Source organism: Triturus cristatus, chromosome 8, assembly GCF_964204655.1.
Source record: "Triturus cristatus chromosome 8, aTriCri1.1, whole genome shotgun sequence".
In the NCBI taxonomy this organism is placed as follows: domain Eukaryota; kingdom Metazoa; phylum Chordata; class Amphibia; order Caudata; family Salamandridae; genus Triturus; species Triturus cristatus.
The window spans coordinates 851,481,239-851,501,733 of record NC_140591.1 but is presented as its reverse complement, the minus strand read 5'-3'; positions in this window follow the sequence as shown (position 1 = coordinate 851,501,733).

Below are 20,495 nucleotides of genomic sequence, written 5' to 3'. Positions count from 1 at the left end.
GCAGAAAGAGGCAAGAGGGAAATTTGGGGACAGAGGTGCAAAAAGAAGCAAGAGCAGTGCAGAAAGAACCAACAGAGGTGCAGAAAGAAGCAAGAGGGATACAGAAAGAGGCAAGTGAAATGCAGAACAAAGTAAAAGAGGTGCAGAAAGAGGCAAGCAAACTGCAGAAAAAGGCAAGCAAGGTGCAGAATGAGGCAGGAGAGGTGCACACAGAGGCAAAAGGTGTACAGAAAGAGTCAAGAGGGGTGCAGAAAGAAGCAAGGGAAGTACAGAAAGAAGCAACAGAGGTGCTGAAAGAGGCAAAAGGGGTGCAGAAAGAGGCAAGAGAAGTGCAGAAGCAGGCAAGAAAGGTACAGAAAGGGGAACAGGGGTGCAGGGGTGTAGAAAGATGCAAGAGGGATACAGAAATTTGCAAGAGAGGTGCAGAAAGAAGCAAGAGCAGTGCAGAAAGAAGCACGAGAAGTACAGAAAGAAGCAAGAGAAGTGGGCAAAAAAGGAAGAGGGGTGCAGAAATAGGCAAAAGGGATGCAGAAATTTGCAAAAGAGGTGCAGTGCAGAAAGAACCAACAGAGGTGCAAAAAGAGGCTTATGACATATTGATCCATACAGTACCATTTGCTTCTCTAGAATCTTAGGGTTCACCACTGGCATGCTTGCTGCAGGGAGTGGAGAGGTACGCTGTGTAGGCACATATGAGCTTTGAAATGCTGGTCTGTCTTCAGGTCCCTCTGACCCATGACGTGAGCTTTGTAAACCATTGGAGAAGCCTGTCCTGCTGTACTGTCACTTGCTAAGCTTCTACATGCATTGTACGAAAGAGCTCGGAGACAAGATGGCATGACTTCACAAATATTTAGCACTAGGTACAAAACAAGCAGGAGAATTAGAAAAAATATATATATATAATGGGACTAAAACAGGAACATATAGAAAAGGCAAGGGGGCGTGAGGAGGCTGACAGTTGCAGTGTTTGAAAAAAGGCAAGTAAAGTAGAATACAGAGAAGATGCACACATAGAAAATGGGAAAAGATGGGCAGAGGGGCAGGAGGGGAAAAGAGACAGAGTGGTCAACTATCACAAAAGGCAGGCAGAAAAGACCAAGATAGAAAGAAAATGAGAAAAGACAGACAGAAACAAAGGTAATAAGGGAAACACGCAGATAAAAAAAATTAAATCACAACAGAGAGACAGTTACAGTGAGCTATGGCTAAAGCCAAGGCAGTCAGATAGAAACAAAGGCAAAAGGATGAACGAATATTCAGACAGACGGGTGCCACGCAGCAAAGAGACACAGGAAGGCAGATAAAAGGCAGAGAAAAGCTAGCTATGGAAAAAGTAAAAGCAAACAGAGAATGACAACAAGGGAGGCAGACAGTTAAAGAAGGGATACACACAAGTAAACCAAGAGGGGAACATGAAGAAAGGCAGGATAAGGGACAGATACAATAATATAAAAAAAACAGGCAGTTAAAAAAAAGCCAAAAAAAGGTTTAACCGGGCAGACAGATGAATAAAAAAATGACGAAAGACAGACTGAAAAGTAAAACAACCATTAAGCAGTAGGACAGAGAATGGGCAAATGGCACACAGACACAAAAGGGTAAAAATAAATTCGGCAAAAGACAAATGGAATGACAAGCGGATGGGAACTCAGACAGAAAATGGCAACCACTCATTCGGGCAGCCATGCACAGCTTGAACATAGGAGAGTCGGGCAGACAGAGAGAAAACAAGAAAAGCAGATAAAAATGTTGAAAAGACAAGCGCTACTGATGTGCAGCGGATGATAAAAGGGGGAAAGATAAATTGGTTGAAAGACTTAAAAAGCAGAAGACAGGCTTCTAGATAGAGGGGAGGGCAAATAGAAAAATACATAGATTGAAAAACATTTGCAGCTAGTGGATGGCAGAAGGACAGATACTAGCATAAAAGGGAGATGGAGTGAAACCAGACAGAGATGATAACAGAAAGACCGGTGGGAAGCGAATAACAAAAAACACTCTTAGAAATAAAGAAAAAGACAGGCAGAAAGACAAACAACTGAAGGTTAGAAGAAACACAAGTACATTTTGCAAAGAATAAATGAGTTGTGTAAAACACCAAATGCACACCCTACTCGTAATTCACTATGGAGGCAGAAATTTACAATACAAAACTTTATCGAAAATAATTAAAATCCCCTGTTGAAAAAAATGTTCTATGGCAAAAAGTGTGGGTGTTTCTTTCACCTTCTGCTTCTTTGATGCAGGCATGGTGTGCCTTCTGTTCCCCTACGCATGCTGACCGCGAATGCAGCAGTTCTTAATGTGTGTAATATCTATATATTTACACATCTATGTAGGCCATGGTTTCTTCGAAATGATTAACAATCTTAGCATACGAAGGGTTCTATGGAACTGTATGGCATACTAGTAGATGTAATGTCCCTCCGAGCAGCTGCTAGTGTGCGGCGTGAGACGATGCGCCGATAATGCAGGTGTATTGCCATGTGACACGTATCACATGGTGCATGCCAACGAAGGGAGCAGCTCGGGGAAAATCAGTGAGTTTAGGTGCAGTCAAAACTACCGTGAGTTTGGGGGAAAATAAAGTTCAAAGAAGTAAACACTTTAAGTGAAGTGCAACATCCACAGAATAGTGAAAGCAGTATCCACAGAGTAGTACAAGGGGTCGGAATTACAGGGGAAAAAAAAAGTTGGATAGCCGCTCCGTAAGTTAAAGAGAGAGTTTGTTCCTAACATGTCAATAAATTATTGCACAAAACCTGGGGTAGAGTTGACTTCATTGTCGCATATGACATTCAGCTAAACCATGGGCTGTCTTCATTTAATATTTAAATTGTTAATGTATTGAGCCATAAAAGGGGCATTCTATATATAATAAATGCCCTTTAAGGCTTAATGTGCGACATAAAGTATTTTTTTTTAAATGAGGAGGCAACCCGGGCTAGTTCCCAAGTTTCAGATGAAGAGCAGTATATATATATATATATATCTATTATCTACTGGCGGTCGCCAGTAGATAGTTATAGTTAGGACCGAGTTTCCATAGGAAATCTGAAAATTCTATTTTGAATAACTTTGGCGCCGGTTGACGAATCCTCGGGAAATTTTCAAAACTAATGGGGCACTCGCTCAGCTTCTACCCTGAAAGTCTCGGGATGATTCGTCAAGCGGGGGCCGAGAAAAAAGGGGGGTCCCAAAACGCGTTTTCCCCATGCATTTTCCCATAGGACCTTTAGTCGAAGGTACAGCCCGAACGGCTGAACAGAATTACTTGAAATTTGGCAAAGAGGTAGTCCTCAGGTCAGGCATGTGACTTTTGCATATATGGTGTCAATCTGTTCAGTAGTTCCTGGGAAAATTGCATTTAAAAGCATATAAATATCTATAGGCGCGCACCGTGCGCGAGCGTAATTCTGATTGGTGGTTAGATGTCAGTCAACGTTCGAATCGGTCGAAATCAGGAAGTGTCGGCCGCCATTTTGTGTGTGACTTGTGTGACAGAGAAAAACAAAGGTGGATAACATGAAAAGGGGGCAGGGTAGAGAGTTCCTGACCCCCTAGCCTTTGTCAGGGGGTCCCTGAAGGACCCCGAAGGGTGAAAAAAACATTTATTTTTTTTTCAAAAAATCGCGGGGTGCGCGCACCATGTGCGCACGGCGGGAAAAATTTGTAAAAAAAATACATTTAAAAATCAAGTGTAAGTGTTTAGATGTTGGTTGGCTCTAAAAAGAGCCATTGTGTTCATTGAGTGATTTTTTGTACCTACAAGTAAGTACCGATGCAGAGTCTAAAGTTCAAGAGGAAGACTCTGTTCCCTTCATCAGTGAAATGTACACCGTCTCCTCTATAAATGCCTTGCATGTTGTAAAGCAAGTTGTTGTGGTATATAGAACCCATACCATAGTCTCTGAGGAAAGCAGAAACAGACTTATTGACGAGCTTTCTTGCTTTGTCAATCTGAGGACAATGTTGGTTGGACCAGTTCCACTTTTGCCTTTGGCATATATTAGAATATACAAAGGTAGTTTGTGGAAAAAGTGACATCAATTGCACAAAGGTGTCCTTAACAAGCATTTCCAGACCTACCCCAGTTAAAGTGCCTAGGTCATTTCCACCACAGTGCACAATTATAAGGTTAGGCTGTGGGAGATGTAGAAAGGATTTCACCAAAGGCATTAGTTGGTGCCACTTTAACCCTCTCTGACCAATCCATTTAATATCTACATTTGGCAAAGCAAGGTCTTTCACAATACCTCTTTTTTCTGCATACTTTTCACTCCAGAAGACATAGCTATGACCTACAATCCACACTGTGAACATCTTTCAAGGAGATCTGGTTGCACTCAGAAGGTGTCTTTCAGTAGAATGGCAATATGAAAAGAAAGGTAGTTGTAAAATGGAGGCTTACATACTTTTTTTTAAATAAAAATAACTCATTGGCTGTTTCAGACCATTCTACACTAAAAACTAGGCTGTATGTTTACATTTTTAAAATCATGTTTTTTATTGGTTCAGAAAAATGTGTTCCCACAGAACATTAGTTTGGATTTGCTGTTAGGTTTGAAAAGTCAAGCACTCTTGCTCTTTGGATTAGAAACATTGTGTGCTGAACTTCTGACCTCTCTGCTCACACCAGTGTTCCATGACCTGTTGCTATGCTAGCAGGCAGAAGTCATGTTGGAAAGGGTTGAAATTTCCAACCAATAGAAATGTGTGTTCCCATTTAAAAGAAAGGTGGAGAACGTGAAAAGGGGGCAGGGTAGAGAGTTCCCGACCCCCTAGCCTTTGCCAGGGGGTCCCTGAAGGATCCCGAAGGGTGAAAAAAACATTTTTTTTTTTTAAATTGCACCGTGCGCGCACAGTGCGCGCACGGCGGCAAAAAATTCGAAAAATAAATGGAATTGAAAATCAAGTGTAAGTGTTTAGATGTTAGGTGGCACTAAAAAGAACCGTTGTGTTAATTGAGGAACAGAGGACAAAAAAAAAATTACGGGCATGTGTGCTGCTGTATCTTGTTCTCTATTAGGTTAATGCTGGTCTCACCATGACAGAGAACAGCATTGCACAGATTGCACCGTATATGAACCCTCTGGAACAGAGGGTGCATATCCAGAGGACGAGAAGCAGGTGAACCTGCGGCCGCAGATGAAGTGCTGGGCTGAGCTGCTGGAGGGTTATCTCTTGTAGCTTGAGTACACTCCCGAGCATAAGCCACAAGATGCACTGTTTTAAAGTGTCTTATCATAGAGTAGATACTAAAGGAGTATTTTTTTTTAGGGTCTACTCTAGATAAGACCACTCCACAAACAGTGCAGGTGACTTTAGGAGCATTCACCTTCTTCTGGCCCTCTGGAAAAGTAAAACATTTCCAAATAAATGAGTCCTTCTGTTTCCTCTGCCTTGGTGTCACAAAGGTCTCCTCCTCACTCCCAGAAGATGACTGCTGCTCTGCCATTCTCAAGTACTGGAGTACTGGAAAAGCTGCTCAGCTCCTTCTCCCAGGAAATCAGAAGAAATAGTGAGGGAATGGGTGTGGTGTTGGAAGAATCTGGAATTTAAACTACTATGAACCAATGAAAAGTGTTGTTTTGTAATCACATGACTTGCCGTGGAACTGAAACTACTATGAACCAATGAAAAGTGTTGTTTCCTAATCACATGACTTGCCGCGCGCGCACAAAGCGCGCGCGCATGCGCGCATGGAGCACGCGCGCATGCGCGTACGGAGCACGCACGACGCACACGCGCATGCGCGCATGGAGCACGCGCACGTACGGAGCACGCGCGCATGCGCGCATGGATCACGCGCACATGCGCGTACGGAGCACGCACGCACGGAGCACGCACGCATGCGCACACGGAGCATGTACGCATGCGTACACCATGCGCGCATGGTGCGCGCACGGTCAAAAACCCTAAAAAACCAACACATTTTTTACTGTTTATAAGTTTATAGAAGATATTAACTATTTTACTTTATCCAAATTCAAAAATAAAAAAGAGCTGAGCCATTCCATATTACAGGATACAGTCAATCTATAACTATATACATAGGTAGTTTATTGTAAAATAAATATATAAAAAATATAATAATACATACATAAATTAGCATTTAAAAAACCTTACAAATTCACTAAAAAAAACATAGGTTTCACACACGTTATAGTTCGGAATTAGCATTTAAAAAACCTTGCAAATTCACAGAAAAAACCATAGGTTTCACACGCGTCATAGTTAGGAATTAGCATTTAAAAAACCTTGCAAATTCACTGATAAAACCATAGGTTTCACACATGTTATAGTTAGCTGGACATTTCACTCGTACAAAACCATTGAAATTCCCCCGTTATAGTTAGTTCAGCTAACTATAACTCGCGCGACCGCAATCCACTGCTGATGACGTCACATATTACATCACTCATGACATGGTCAGTGACATCACTGATGACATCACTGATGACATCTCAAATGACATCACTGATGACATCACTGATGACATCATCCTTGTGTAAGTGTGGCAGACCTCCTCTTATCCTAATATAAACTTTGATACACACATTGAAAAATACAAACTAAAGTTTTGAAAAGTATAGAGATACCAATACCAGTTAGAACAACCTATCCAGTAATTCCAAAATCTACATACGCATCCACTCATTCATCAACACTTCTATATAGTCACTCATACATGTACTCAGTCATCATATGTACTCATACACCTATACATCCTGTTACACACCTACACTCATACATAGAGTTACTCACACACATACTCACACATGCAAATAAACATCCATTTACTTGCATATACAGCTATTCACACACCACTACACTTACTTCTACAGAAACGTACACATATTTACTCTCTTAAACAATCACTTATAGAAACACATACTTATTTATACAGGAACTCTTCCAATCTCTCACTCTCATATATCCTCACTTATATACATCAATACTCACATATACTAGTTTAAAACATATGGACTTACTCATAAATACACTATTGAGACAGTCATTCACTCTCTTACTCACCCATACACACACTCATCCACCCATACTGTCCTGCTCACATACTGTCTTCAAAACACATACAAACAGTGAGTCACTCATTCATGCATCTATACTCTAAGTAATATCCCCCACTGAACCATACAGGCACTCATACTGATACTCTAAAAATGAACTAATAACCCATATACACACTCATGTAGCTACTCACCAACCCATGCAGCCACTTATACACAAAGTGAGACACTGATACAGATATTTAAATATTTAAACATTACTCACTAATACTTGTATTCACTAAGATACTGTTAATAAGTCAGTTATACAATTAATTTTACAAAAAAACCATCCATTTAGACACTTATTTACCCATTTATTCTTCCATTAACCTTTAGATATACATATATAAAAATATTTATTTTTCAGAAAGACACATATTCACTGGATGATGTCTACAGTGATGTCATCAGTGATGTCATTTGAGATGTCATCAGTGATGTCATGAGTGATGTCACTGACCATGTCATGAGTGATGTAATATGTGACGTCATCAGCAGTGGATTGCGGGCGCGCGAGTTATAGTTAGCTGAACTAACTATAACTGGGGAATTTCAATGGTTTTGTACGAGTGAAATGTCCAGCTAACTATAACATGTCTGAAACCTATGTTTTTTTCAGTGAATATATATATATATATATATATATATATATATATATATACACTCCAATCCCCACTTTATCCGAAGAGCAAACGGGGCCGACACATGCTCAGAGTTGCCACATGCTTTTATTCCAAAATCAAGCGCTTCCATTTAGATGAATGAAACGCAAGGCAGACGCGTTTCAGCCTGTCGGCTTTCCTCAGTGCCACGTTTCTTCCAGTGAATGTAGTAACACTTGGGGGCTGGTTAAAGTAAAGGATAGTCCGCTCTGATTGGTGTAGTGCGTTGAACCAGCCTCCCCATAGCGCTGCTTCCATCTGGTTCATGTCGGGTTTTAATGCATACCATAGCGAGTGAAAAAATGCAGTGACTCTTCACTCGAAACGCCAAATGGCTTCCCAGTCCTGCTGGCAAGGGCTTGCACTTAGTCCCGGCATTAACAATGGTTTCGAAAAATCTGGCAAACTCCTAACGCAGCACACGACTGCGTCCTCTCTCCCCGTCAGGTATTTCAACTCAGGTGAGTGTCCTTGCCATACGGGGGGGCGCCGCGCTGTAGTTAAATACAACACCAAAAGTTTTTAGCAAGTCTGCGCGGAGCTCCAAACCGGGAGGGCGTGCCGGTTAGCGGTGCTTGCTATACCGCATTTAACATACACTCCAATCCCCACTTTATCCGAAGAGCAAACGGGGCCGACACATGCTCAGAGTTGCCACATGCTTTTATTCCAAAATCAAGCGCTTCCATTTAGATGAATGAAACGCAAGGCAGACGCGTTTCAGCCTGTCGGCTTTCCTCAGTGCCACGTTTCTTCCAGTGAATGTAGTAACACTTGGGGGCTGGTTAAAGTAAAGGATAGTCCGCTCTGATTGGTGTAGTGCGTTGAACCAGCCTCCCCATAGCGCTGCTTCCATCTGGTTCATGTCAGGTTTTAATGCATACCATAGCGAGTGAAAAAATGCAGTGACTCTTCACTCGAAACGCCAAATGGCTTCCCAGTCCTGCTGGCAAGGGCTTGCACTTAGTCCCGGCATTAACAATGGTTTCGAAAAATCTGGCAAACTCCTAACGCAGCACACGACTGCGTCCCCTCTCCCCGTCAGGTATTTCAACTCAGGTGAGTGTCCTTGCCATACGGGGGGGCACCGCGCTGTAGTTAAATACAACACCAAAAGTTTTTAGCAAGTCTGCGCGGAGCTCCAAACCGGGAGGGCGTGCCGGTTAGCGGTGCTTGCTATACCGCATTTAACATACAGTCCAATCCCCACTTTATCCGAAGAGCAAACTAACTATAACGGGGGAATTTCAATGGTTTTGTACGAGTGAAATGTCCAGCTAACTATAACATGTGTGAAACCTATGTTTTTTTCAGTGAATATATATATATAGATATATAAATATATATATAAATATATATATATATATATATATATATATATATATTATCTACTGGCGGTCGCCAGTAGATAGTTATAGTTAGGATCGTGTTTCCATAGGAAATCCGCAACATTCTATTTGGAATAACTTTGGCGCCGATTGACGAATCCTCGCGAAATTTTCAAAATAGGTGGGGCCCTCCGCTCCTTCCCTGAAAGTCTCGGGGGGATTCATCAAGCGGGGGCTGAGAAAAAGGGGGGGTCCCAAAACGCGTTTTCCCCATGCATTTTTCCATAGGACCTTTAGTCCAAGCTACAGCCCGAACGGCTGAACAGAATTACTTGAAATTTGGCAGAGAGGTAGTCCTCAGGTCAGGGATGTGCCTTTTGCAGGTCTGGTGTAAATCTGTTCAGTATTTCCTGAGAAAATAGCATTCAAAAGCATATATATATCTATAGGCGCGCTCTGTGCGCGTACGGTAAAACTTACCGTACGCGCACGCTGCAGTGCGCGAGCGCGATTCTGATTGGTTGTTAGATCTTAGTAAACATTCGAATCGGTCGAAACCAGGAAGTGTCGGCCGCCATTTTGTCTCTCGCAGTCTGAGGGGGTGAAAAACAAAGGTGGAGAACGTGAAAAGGGGGCAGGGTGGACAGTTCCTGACCCCCTAGCCTTTGTCAGGGGGTCCCAGAAGGACCCCCAAGGGGCAAAATTTCTTGTAATTTTTTTACGAAAAATCGCGGAGTACGCGTAGCATGCGCGTACGGTAGAAATGGAAAAATTCCGCGAACTGCGTAACGTGGGCGCGCGGTGCGCGAAGCGCACCGTGCGCGTACGGTGCACACACGGTGAAAAACCTTAAAAAAAAAAAAATACATAACATAGCATTTAAAAAAACGTACAAATTCACTGAAAAAACCATAGGTTTCACACACGTTATAGTTAGGAATTAGCATCAGTGCAGGCAACTATAACTCACGCGACCGCAATCCTCTGCTGATGACGTCAGATATTACATCACTGATGACATATGTGTCTTTCTGAAAAAAAAATATTTGTAATATATGTATAGCTAAAAATTAATGGAAGAAGACATGGGTAAATAAGTGTCTAAATACAGTGATGTAATATCTGACGTCATCAGCAGAGGATTGCGGTCGCGATAGTTATAGTTGCCTGCACTAACTATAACAGGGGAATTTCAATGGTTTTTCACGAGTGAAATGTCCAGCTAACTATAACATGTGTGAAACCTATGGTTTTTAAAGTGAATATATATATATATATATATATATATATATATCCTCACTTCCGTGATATATGACAGCAGGTTATTCGCCTTCGCCTCACGATCAACGGACATGGACCAGAAGGTAGTGCAAATCAGTTTAGTCCTGGTATATCGTCATAACGTTTTGGCTCGTCCGAGCCTTGTTCACATGACAATGTAATGGTGGTGAGCTCTCAAATTTAAAGTGACAGTGCAGTTTAAAAAACAATCACGTGTGAGGCATGGTAATAGACATAAAAGAATTACTGGCAACAATTTGAATTTTTCATTGTCGGTGTATACAAAATGACATATCATAAAATTGCCATAAAAAACCATAATAATCCATGTGGAATAAAAAGAATTAAAAAATAGTAATGCTTGAACATACTTTTCATTATTATCATCATTGTATAGCGTGACATGAAATAATTTACATATGTGCAATAAATGTGCAAAATATGCTATTCACGTGCAAACAAATGCTTATGTGCAAAATACGCTTGTTAAATCCTGAATCACTGCTTAAATGCATGTCAGTGAATTCCTGTCCCTAAATAGAGGACTGTTATTAGATGGATATTCCACAACTAGATACATGGTGCCAGGCTGGAATCCCCTACTACGGGACTCCATGTTTGGTGTATAACCGGTTAAATCCTTTTGTCAGTAAGACCATATTTTGTCTTTGGTATTGCCTAAAACGTAGCCTCAAGTGTGTGTATAGAATAATAATCAAGTGTAATAATGTCTGTTAAAAAAACGATCATTTAAACATTTGTTTCTACTTTGTGCAGTTCCATAATCTAAAGATTGAATATTTCTCAGTTTTACTCATTTTGTTTCCAATATGTACGCAGCCAATGGGCTATCATGAACCACATTATAAGGGATTCTTGGTAGGACTCCAACATCACATCGTTAAGGCTATGTCTTCTTAGGTATCACCCAGTTGGTCCTGAGGTTAATTTAATCGACCGGTTTTGAGCAACGAGCACTGTGGGGGCCCTGTCCCTTGTTCTTGAAAACAAATGGCCTAAGAGAGGCATCCGGGGTCCATTAAATGGGCTAACTGTCCCGGTAGCCTCGATTTAAAACCAAAGTAAGACTCTCGCAGGGGTCCCCTTAACTACAGTAAAGATTTATGGGTATATAAATAGATGTACAAAATAGTTAATCTCATATCATATAAAATTCATATATAAATATATAAAAAATATATATATGTAAAAAACCAATACAAAAAGCATTCAAAAATTCAAATGGCTATAAAATTCGGTAAAACCAAATAATAACTGGCATAGCCATAAGTAGTAAAATTAATACCTTCTGTTTAATCCAACCAAATTTTTTCGTATGGTGATTTGCCCTTAATAACCTAGCCCAAACAAGTGTGCAAATCCTCCGTGATGTTTAAACCGTCAGGCGTCTTAGAATCTAGTTGGAGAATATATCGTGTTTCAAGTCTCCGAAGCCTAGATTCTCCGTCCCCTCCCCTTCTACTAGGTGTGATGGCATCAATGACGAATATATATGTATATTGCATTTATGCACAGAATTGTTATCGATCAAATTACGAATTGTAAGAAGGAGGTTTACACATGTTGACTGTGAATGTTTTTTCTATGCCTATGATTACGTGAAAAGCATGAACCTATCACCTAGCACTCTGTCACTTTAAATATCTGAAAGATGTAAAAAAACGTTACCATGTGATCAAGACTCGGATGAGTTGAAACGCGTAATGGCGGTGGCATCTACGAAAATAAAAATATAAGATTTTGCACCAACGATTGAGGTCCGTGTCCGTGTGTGGCTATCAAGGCAGAGAAGCTGCGGATTTGTTTATATATATATATATATTCACAGAAAAAACCATAGGTTTCAGGCACGTTATAGTTAGGAATTAGCATTTAAAAAACCTCAGAAATTCACTGAAAAAACCATAGGTTTCAGGGGTGTTATAGTTAGCTGGACTTTTCACTTGTACAAAACCATTGAAATTCCCCCGTTATAGTTAGTTCAGCTAACTATAACTCGCGCGCCCGCAATGCACTGCTGATGACGTCACATATTACATCACTCATGACATGGTCAGTGACATCACTCATGACATCACTGATGACATCTCAAATGACATCACTGATGACATCACTGATGACATCATCCAGTGAATGTGTGTTTTTCTGAAAATTAAATATGTTTTATATATGTATATCTCAAGGTCGATGGAAGAATAAATGGGTATATAAGTGTCTAAATGGATGATTTGTTTTTGAAAAATTGATTGTGTAACTGACTGATTAAGTGTATCATAGTGAATACATGGCTTAGTGAGTAATGTTTAAATATGTAAATATCTGTATCAGTCTCTCACTTTGTGTATAAGTGGCTGCATGGGTTGGTGAGTAGCTACATGGGTGTCTATATAGGTTATTAGTTGGTTTTTTGAGTATCAGTCTGAGTGTCTGCATGGTTCGGTGGGGGGTATTACGTAGTGCATAGGTGCATGAATGAGTGACTCACTGTTTGTATGTGTTGAACACAGCATGTGTGCAGGACTGTATGGGTGGATGAGTGTGTGTATGGGTGTGTTAGTGAGTGAATGACTGTCTCAATAGTGTCTTTATGAGTAACTACATATGTTTTAAACTAGTATATGTGACTATTGGTGTATATATGTGAGTATATGTGAGAGTGAGAGATTGAAAGAGTTCCTGTATGAATAAGTATGTGTTTCTATAAGTGATTGTTTAAAAGACTAAGTATGTGTAAGTTTCCGTAGAAGTAAGTATGGTGGTGTGTGTATAACTGTATATGCAAGTAAATGTATGTTTGATTCTTTATTAGCATGAGTGACTATGTGTGTGAGTAACTCTATGGATGAGTGGCATTGTGTAACAGGATGTATAGGTGTATGAGTACATATGATGAGTGAGTACATGTATGAGTGACTGTATAGGACTGTTGGTGAATGAGTGGATGTGTATGTGGATCTTAGAATTACTGAAGAGGTTGTTGTAACTGGTATTGGTATGTCCATTGTTTTGAAATTTTAGTCTCTATTTTTGAATGTGTGTATCAAAGGTTACATTAGGGTGAGAGGAGGTCTGCCACTCTATCACAAGGATGATGTCATCAGTGATGTCATCAGTGATGTCATTTGAGATGTCATCAGTGATGTCATGAGTGATGTCACTGACCATGTCATGAGTGATGTAATATGTGACGTCATCAGCAGTGCATTGCGGGCGCGCGAGTTATAGTTAGCTGAACTAACTATAACGGGGGAATTTCAATGGTTTTGTACAAGTGAAAAGTCCAGCTAACTATAACACCCCTGAAACCTATGGTTTTTTCAGTGAATTTCTGAGGTTTTTTAAATGCTAATTCCTAACTATAACGTGCCTGAAACCTATGGTTTTTTCTGTGAATTTCAAAGGTTTTTTAAATGCTAATTTCTAACTATGCCTACAGAGATAGGACATGTGAAGAAAGAAGAAAAAATGCACAGAAAGAAACAAAAGAAGTGCAGAAAGAAGCAACAGAAGTCCTCAAATACGAAGATAAGTGCAGGAAGAAGGATAACGTGCAGAAAGAACAAAAAGAAGAGCAGAAAGAAGCCTTGTTGCAAAATCATCCTGTACCCTCAACTTTTTCAGACGGATACTGGTGGTAACTGAGTCTGACTAACCAGTCCTAGAGCCAGTGCTATGTTAAAAGACACTTAGAATACAGTGAAAACACCTACATACACTAGGGAACATTATGCGTTGGGGTCCCCCTGTGATTAGCATGACCTCCTCTGTAAGCCCCTAGTTTATAATAGGGCATGGGGATTAAAACTACCTCTTAAAACAGGCCACAGGGCGTTTTTGCACACGTTAACTCAGGCCCCGTCCCCTCCCTTCACCACTGTGTAAACACGCCCTATGTCCATTTTTAGTTGGGAGATTAAGTTCATTTGAATCCTGAGGGTCCCTAGGGTCCAACTAGCCCACTAGGTACCTCCAGTAAGTGCCACAGAGCTGCGTTGCAGAGAGGTGTAAAAAGTGGCACGGCCTGGACCACCTCTCTGCAATGCAGCTCAGTGGCGCTTACTGGAAGCACTTGGTGGGCTAGTTAGCCCCCAGGGGCCCTCAGTATTGAATGGAAATTATATCCCCAATTTAAAACGTGCCATAGTGCGTGTTTGCACACGTCACCTCAGGCCCCGTCCCCTCCCTTCACCACTGTGTAAACGCGCCCTGTGGCTGTTCTAAGTTGAGAGATTAAGTCCCCCTGAATCCTAAGGGTCCCTAGGGTCAAAGTAGACCACTAGGTACCTCCAGTAAGCGCCACAGAGCTGCGTTGCAGAGAGGTGTAAAAAGGGGCTTGGCCTCAGAACACCTGGCTGCAGCGCAGCTCCCTGGCGCATACTGGAGATGCCTGTTGGGGGCGCGTTTGCAGAGTGCTGCACGGAGGGGGCATGGCCTCCGGCACGATGCCAGTCTTTTATTTATTTTAGTTTTTTAAGAAGGGTGGCTGTTTGGTTCCCCTTCTTATTCTAATTTATTGGCCCTGATGACCCCATCCCCCAGGGCCAGTCTCCTAATTATATTTTTTTGACCCCAATCCCCAGGGCCGGCCACTGTTTTTTATTATTTTAAAAAAATATATATTTATAGACACACCTAGGACATGCTGGACAATCCGTACGTACCTATCACCATGACGATTTGCGTGATATTCATTAAAAGGCGACTATGCATGCAATGAATCCACGTGGAATGTATTTACACCACTAGTGAAGCTCTGACATGTCTGATGCCCTACCGTGCCTAATCCTGGTAGACACCCTTGTCGTTTATTTATACAAACATGGGTAGCTATTGACGGGCACATTTAATACACATGCACACCAAGCCATTCAAAGGGGATTCGACAAAAATTCGACCAAAACTATGCAAGAAACCCCCCTCACGGTTAATAAAACACACATCCACTGCCGGATGTGTAATACTTTTTATTTTACTCTCTGGAAAGGGGACGAACATCACTTGAGAGTCACAGCGTGCTCCTGACAGAGCCCAATGCTGTGTTACACCCACCATTGCCTGCCGAGTGCCACACACCTCTGTGTTGTATTCCACTAGCTAGTGCATATGCTATGACACTCTCTAGCCCATGTGCACTGTAACACCACCCCGTGAATATGTCATGCCACACTTGTCTTCGCACGGGTTATATTGCCCCATCTAACGTGCCTTTCTCGATGCCTATGTTATAACGCACAGTGCTATGCCATACATATTACAATCTGGGATCCATATCTTTGTCACAGTGCATATGCAACGTTACACTCCCCAGCACATATTTTATATTACAACTTTAGAGACTAGTTAGGTTACACAACACTGCCCTGTGCATATTACACTCCAAGGCGCATAGCACGCGCTAGTGCCTGTGCTATCTCCCGCTCTCCAATGAATCTGTCATTGCGCACAATGTATTGCATATTATATTTCACGCCCGGTTCATCTTATATCACACTTTTTGGTGCATAGTTTATACCATACACTATATCTAGTTTTCATTTTCAATCGTGCTCTCAGGACTATGTTCTATATAACACTGTGTTCACCTACCCTTTTCACGGGCATTACATTTTGCGATAGGGGGTGGAGGGTCAGGGGGTGTTTCTGCCAAGTGAGCCCGGAGTCACAGTCACAAACGTCCTCTTCTTCCTGAATAAAAGTGAGATTATGCTGCATACTTGTTCATATTTTAAGTAGTTCGCACAGACACAATGTTTTAAAAACAATAAAGTTCCTAATACCCGCCTTCTCTGAACAGTTAGCTTGCTGCCCCATCCCCTTCCTCCCTATCCTCTGTTGTGTGAATCCATGGACTAGCCTCCTCCCTCCTGCCATGCATGGTCTGATGTGCTGCCACTGCCCTCAATTTAGTATGATGTACCAGTTCACTCCTCCTGCCCTCCATTGCCCAATTCTATGCCCCATCATTGACCTCCTGCTTAAACTCTGTGCTTAGCTTGCTGCCCCTATTCTCCTTCCCCCTGCCCTCCGATGTCTTTGTGCATGCCCCTGCTCCATCCTTTTTGCCCACCATGTCCCATGGACCTGCCACTCCTATCTACTCTGAGTGTTCTGTTGAGCTGCCACTCCCCTCCCACCTGCCTAGCATTGTCAGATGACTGTAACCTGTCCCTGCCACCTCCACCCTGCCTGTCCACATGCCATGCCCCTATCCTCTTCCTCCTGTCCTACATGGTCCATTGTACTGCCACACCCTTCTGCCCTCCCTGGTCTGTTGTGCTGCAACTGCTCCTCCTGCCTGCCCCGTGTGGTCTGTTGTGAGGTCCCTTCCCCTGAACTTTCTTGTCTGTGCACAGGTCCTGACCCTTCCTTCTATCCTCCATCGTCCTTTGTGCATGCCCCTCCACCCTCCTTCTTGCCCATCATAGCCATTGTGCTTCCACTAACCCTCCCACTTGCCATGCATGGTCTTCTGTGCTGCCATGGCCCCTCCCACCTTCCCTGTGTGGTCAGTTAGCTGCCCCTGACCCCCTCCCACCTTCCCTCCATGGTCTGTGTGTATGCCATCACAGTCTCACTGTTGCTCTTCATGGTGTGTCTTGCTTCTAGTGCCCATCCTGCCTGACCTCCATGGCTATCTTGCTGCTCCTGCCCTGCCCCCTTGCCCCCAGCCCTACTCCCTCCCTCCTGGCTTGTCTGTTCCATTGTAATGCCCCTGATCCGTCCCTCCTGCCCTTTATGGTCTGTTATACTGCAGCTTTCTCTCCTGTCTGTCCATTATGGTCAGCTAGCTACCATTGCCTCTTGCCCCTCTGTTCTCTGTTGTCTATGTGCATGGTCCTGTCCCCTCCCTCTTGCTTTCTATGGATTGTTGTGCTGCACTCCCGTCCTGCATGCCCTGTGTGGTGTATTGTGCTGCTGCAAACCCTGATGCCTGCCCTGCAGGGTCAGTTTGGTGCACCTCTCCATGTCCCTCCTGTCCTCTGTTATCCAAGTCCATGTCCCTATCCCATTTCCTTCCATGATCCAATGTACCATACTTGCGAACATTTTGAACTTGGTAAGAGGGAGATTTTGAAAAAAAACTGGGGTATTGATTTTCCCCTTTGAGTTACATTGAAAAAGAGGATATTGTAGACAGGAGGCAGATCAAATAAAGCCCATTTGAGCTTAAAAACATTGGACGTTTCCTGGCTGAATCGGGTCTGTTGGCATGTATGGTTGTACTACCATTGCCTCTTCCTTCTGCCCACAATGGTCTATTACATTGCCACAGCCTTGAAGGAGGGTAGATTTTGTATCACAGGGGGCCCCTGGCCCGTTCTGTCCACACCTGAAGTATGAGACCCTTGTCCTTGCCCTGCCAGCTGCATTTGTAGGCCGTATTAAATTGACTAGCGGGTCCTGTGTTGCTATATAATTATCCTGAGACATCCTTACCACTCAGCCAGCATAAAACCCCTGTGTAGGCCCTTCTGTTCAATATGTAGGCCTCTTTGTTAAATTGACCATAGCTCTGCAATTTTAGTGTATAGCAGTCTGAAGGCAGGTCTGCGAGGCCTTCTGATCCAAACTAGTAGCCCCCACCCTACCCGAGTGCTCCGTGCTCGGTATCAAAGTTCAACATCCCCCTGAAGCTGTCGACATACAGTAGGCTGCATCCTGGACTGGTACTTGCTTCCTGGGCAGGTTTCCCGCTTTTAAGGAAGTGGCAACCGCAGAGCGTCAAGTTAGGAGAACTGAGGAGATTTTATACATGAATATATTGAATTCCCGTACAATACCCATTATTTTCTGCTTGCTCTATGGAACTTACGATAAGCGATTGGCCTGAGAGACTGACCTTTTCACCCAGTCCATTGTCAGCATTAAGTGGGTAAATGACGAAATGTCTGGTAAAATCTGCAGACGAAGCTTTTGGGTAGCATACGTAGGTAGATGTAGCGTGCAAAGGAGCCCACAAAATGATATAAAAAGGGAGCACCCACAGATATCGACGGACTACCTCGCCGTCTGTATGTAGGTTAACAGGCAGTGCAGGTTTTCCCCAAGAGCTGGGAGCTCTTGTCTTCCTTTGCTTAAAATGTCTTGCTCTGCTTTGCTTGAAGTATCTTATTCTATTTTACCTATATGAAATGTCATGTTATGTTTAACCATTGTTCTCTTTACTTTTGCATTTAAAAGATTTTGTATTGTAATTGCAGGAATGCTTGCTCTAAGAGTAAACGTGAGTGTTCCTAGGTAACATTTTCCTTGGTGTAACTTGTTTCTCATGATGCATTTATAGATGTGTTTTCTCTCTCTCTCTGTCAGTACATTAATTGAGATACAGAGAATATTATGACAGCTGTATGATTATCTGGATTCTGTATTTTGTACTTTATGTCTCTATTCTGCGGTTTCTTTGAAGTTGCATCTTCTCATTAAACTGCCATTGTATTCTGCCTCCAATTCCATGTCTCATATGTCTGTTTTCTTCATTTTTGGAGCAAGCGTTCCTAGGCACCCCGGCTCAAATTAAGGTGCCCCTTTTGTCCCTGACTCACTCTCCTGCTCAGTTCTGTGGTGGCTCCCGGGGATCTGGGGACCGCCCCTAGCTTCCTTGACCCGTAATAGATCTTCCCTCCAACAGCCTCTCTTGCAAGTCCTGTATTGTTGGTTTGTTGCCCCTGCCCCCCTTTCCACTGCCCTCCATAGTCTGTTGTGCTTCCACGGCCCTTCCTGCCTGCTCAGTGTGGTTAAATTGTTGCCTTTGCACCCTCCTACCTGCCTTCAATTTTCAGAGTCCGTGCCCCTGGCCTCTGCCTCTCAACAGTATCCTAATGAACAACTAGATTGCTAACATTCTATATTTATTACAAAAGTGTGGAACGCCTGACATCATCTTGATGTAATCAAAACTGTAATACCTAGAGCATTTCCTTTAGAAATTACATATATGAGAGGGTCTTATTGGCATCAAAATTATGGTTAGTGCTCTAAAAGACTAAAATAAGGACATATTTTCTGAGTTTTCAAATAGCGACAAAACACTTTTAAATTATTTGTTATCTTTATGTTTTTTTATCCAGTTGACCACTTGATTAAATGTTGCACTTAGGGGAGAGGATGTGGTGTTACTTCCAGAACTGCAGACTTTGCAACTGGGGAACCAGGTTGAAGTTTCTGCTTCAGCTCGACATTCTGTGATTCTGGTCAAATCACTTAGTCTCCCCATGTCTACAACCAAAATGAATTTGTTCTTGTGTGATGTAACCAATGCTCATGTAAAGCACTCCAATACCTGACAAGTCTGCACTATATAACACTGCAAAAACACAAAATAATAAGTGTTTTGCACACTTCTGTCATTGGGCTATATTTGGGCTACATCTGGGTGATTTTGGGCTACATTTGGGCTCTTTTGTCTCCGGTGGCCATCTTGGGAGATTTATTTGTTATGAAGTTTCCTAATTTCCTCATGTACTGCAGTCTCCTCAGTAGGAAATGCTTTCAGTTTTTTACTTTGATTCCATCATGAAGGTATTCAGATATGTCACACATTTGCCATAAATTCTGAATGTTAGCACTCTAGTTGCTCATTAGATCACTGTAGTAAAAATACTGCACCATGGAAGTCTGCTCCTGGTATTAAAAGTGCATGTTTCAGTCTGCATGTCAGATTTTTTTAATGAAATAGAAGAGGATTTGAGAAGTCACTCAAAATGTGCCCTCATTTTCTTTCTTCAGCATTAATCATAATTTCTATGGCAAAATGAACCTCCTCATTGTGTTCCTTTTTAAATTAAATGTTTTAAGTGTTACCAGTTTATTCCAATCAAGATGGCTTCAGGTGTGCCTTACTTTTGTCATAATGAAGACAGTAAGCGCTCTAGTTGTTTTTAAGAACATTCTGGGACATTCTGTCATTGGGCTATACTTGGGCTACATCTGGGTGATATTTGGGCTACATTTGGGCTCTTTTGTCTCTGGTGGCCATCTTGGGAGACTTATTTGTTATGAAGTTTCCTAATTTCCTCATTTACTGCAGTCTCCTCAGTAGGAAATACTTTCAGTTTTTTACTTTGATTCCATCAAGAAGGCATTCAGATGTGTCACACATTTGCCATAAATTCAGAATGTTAGCACTC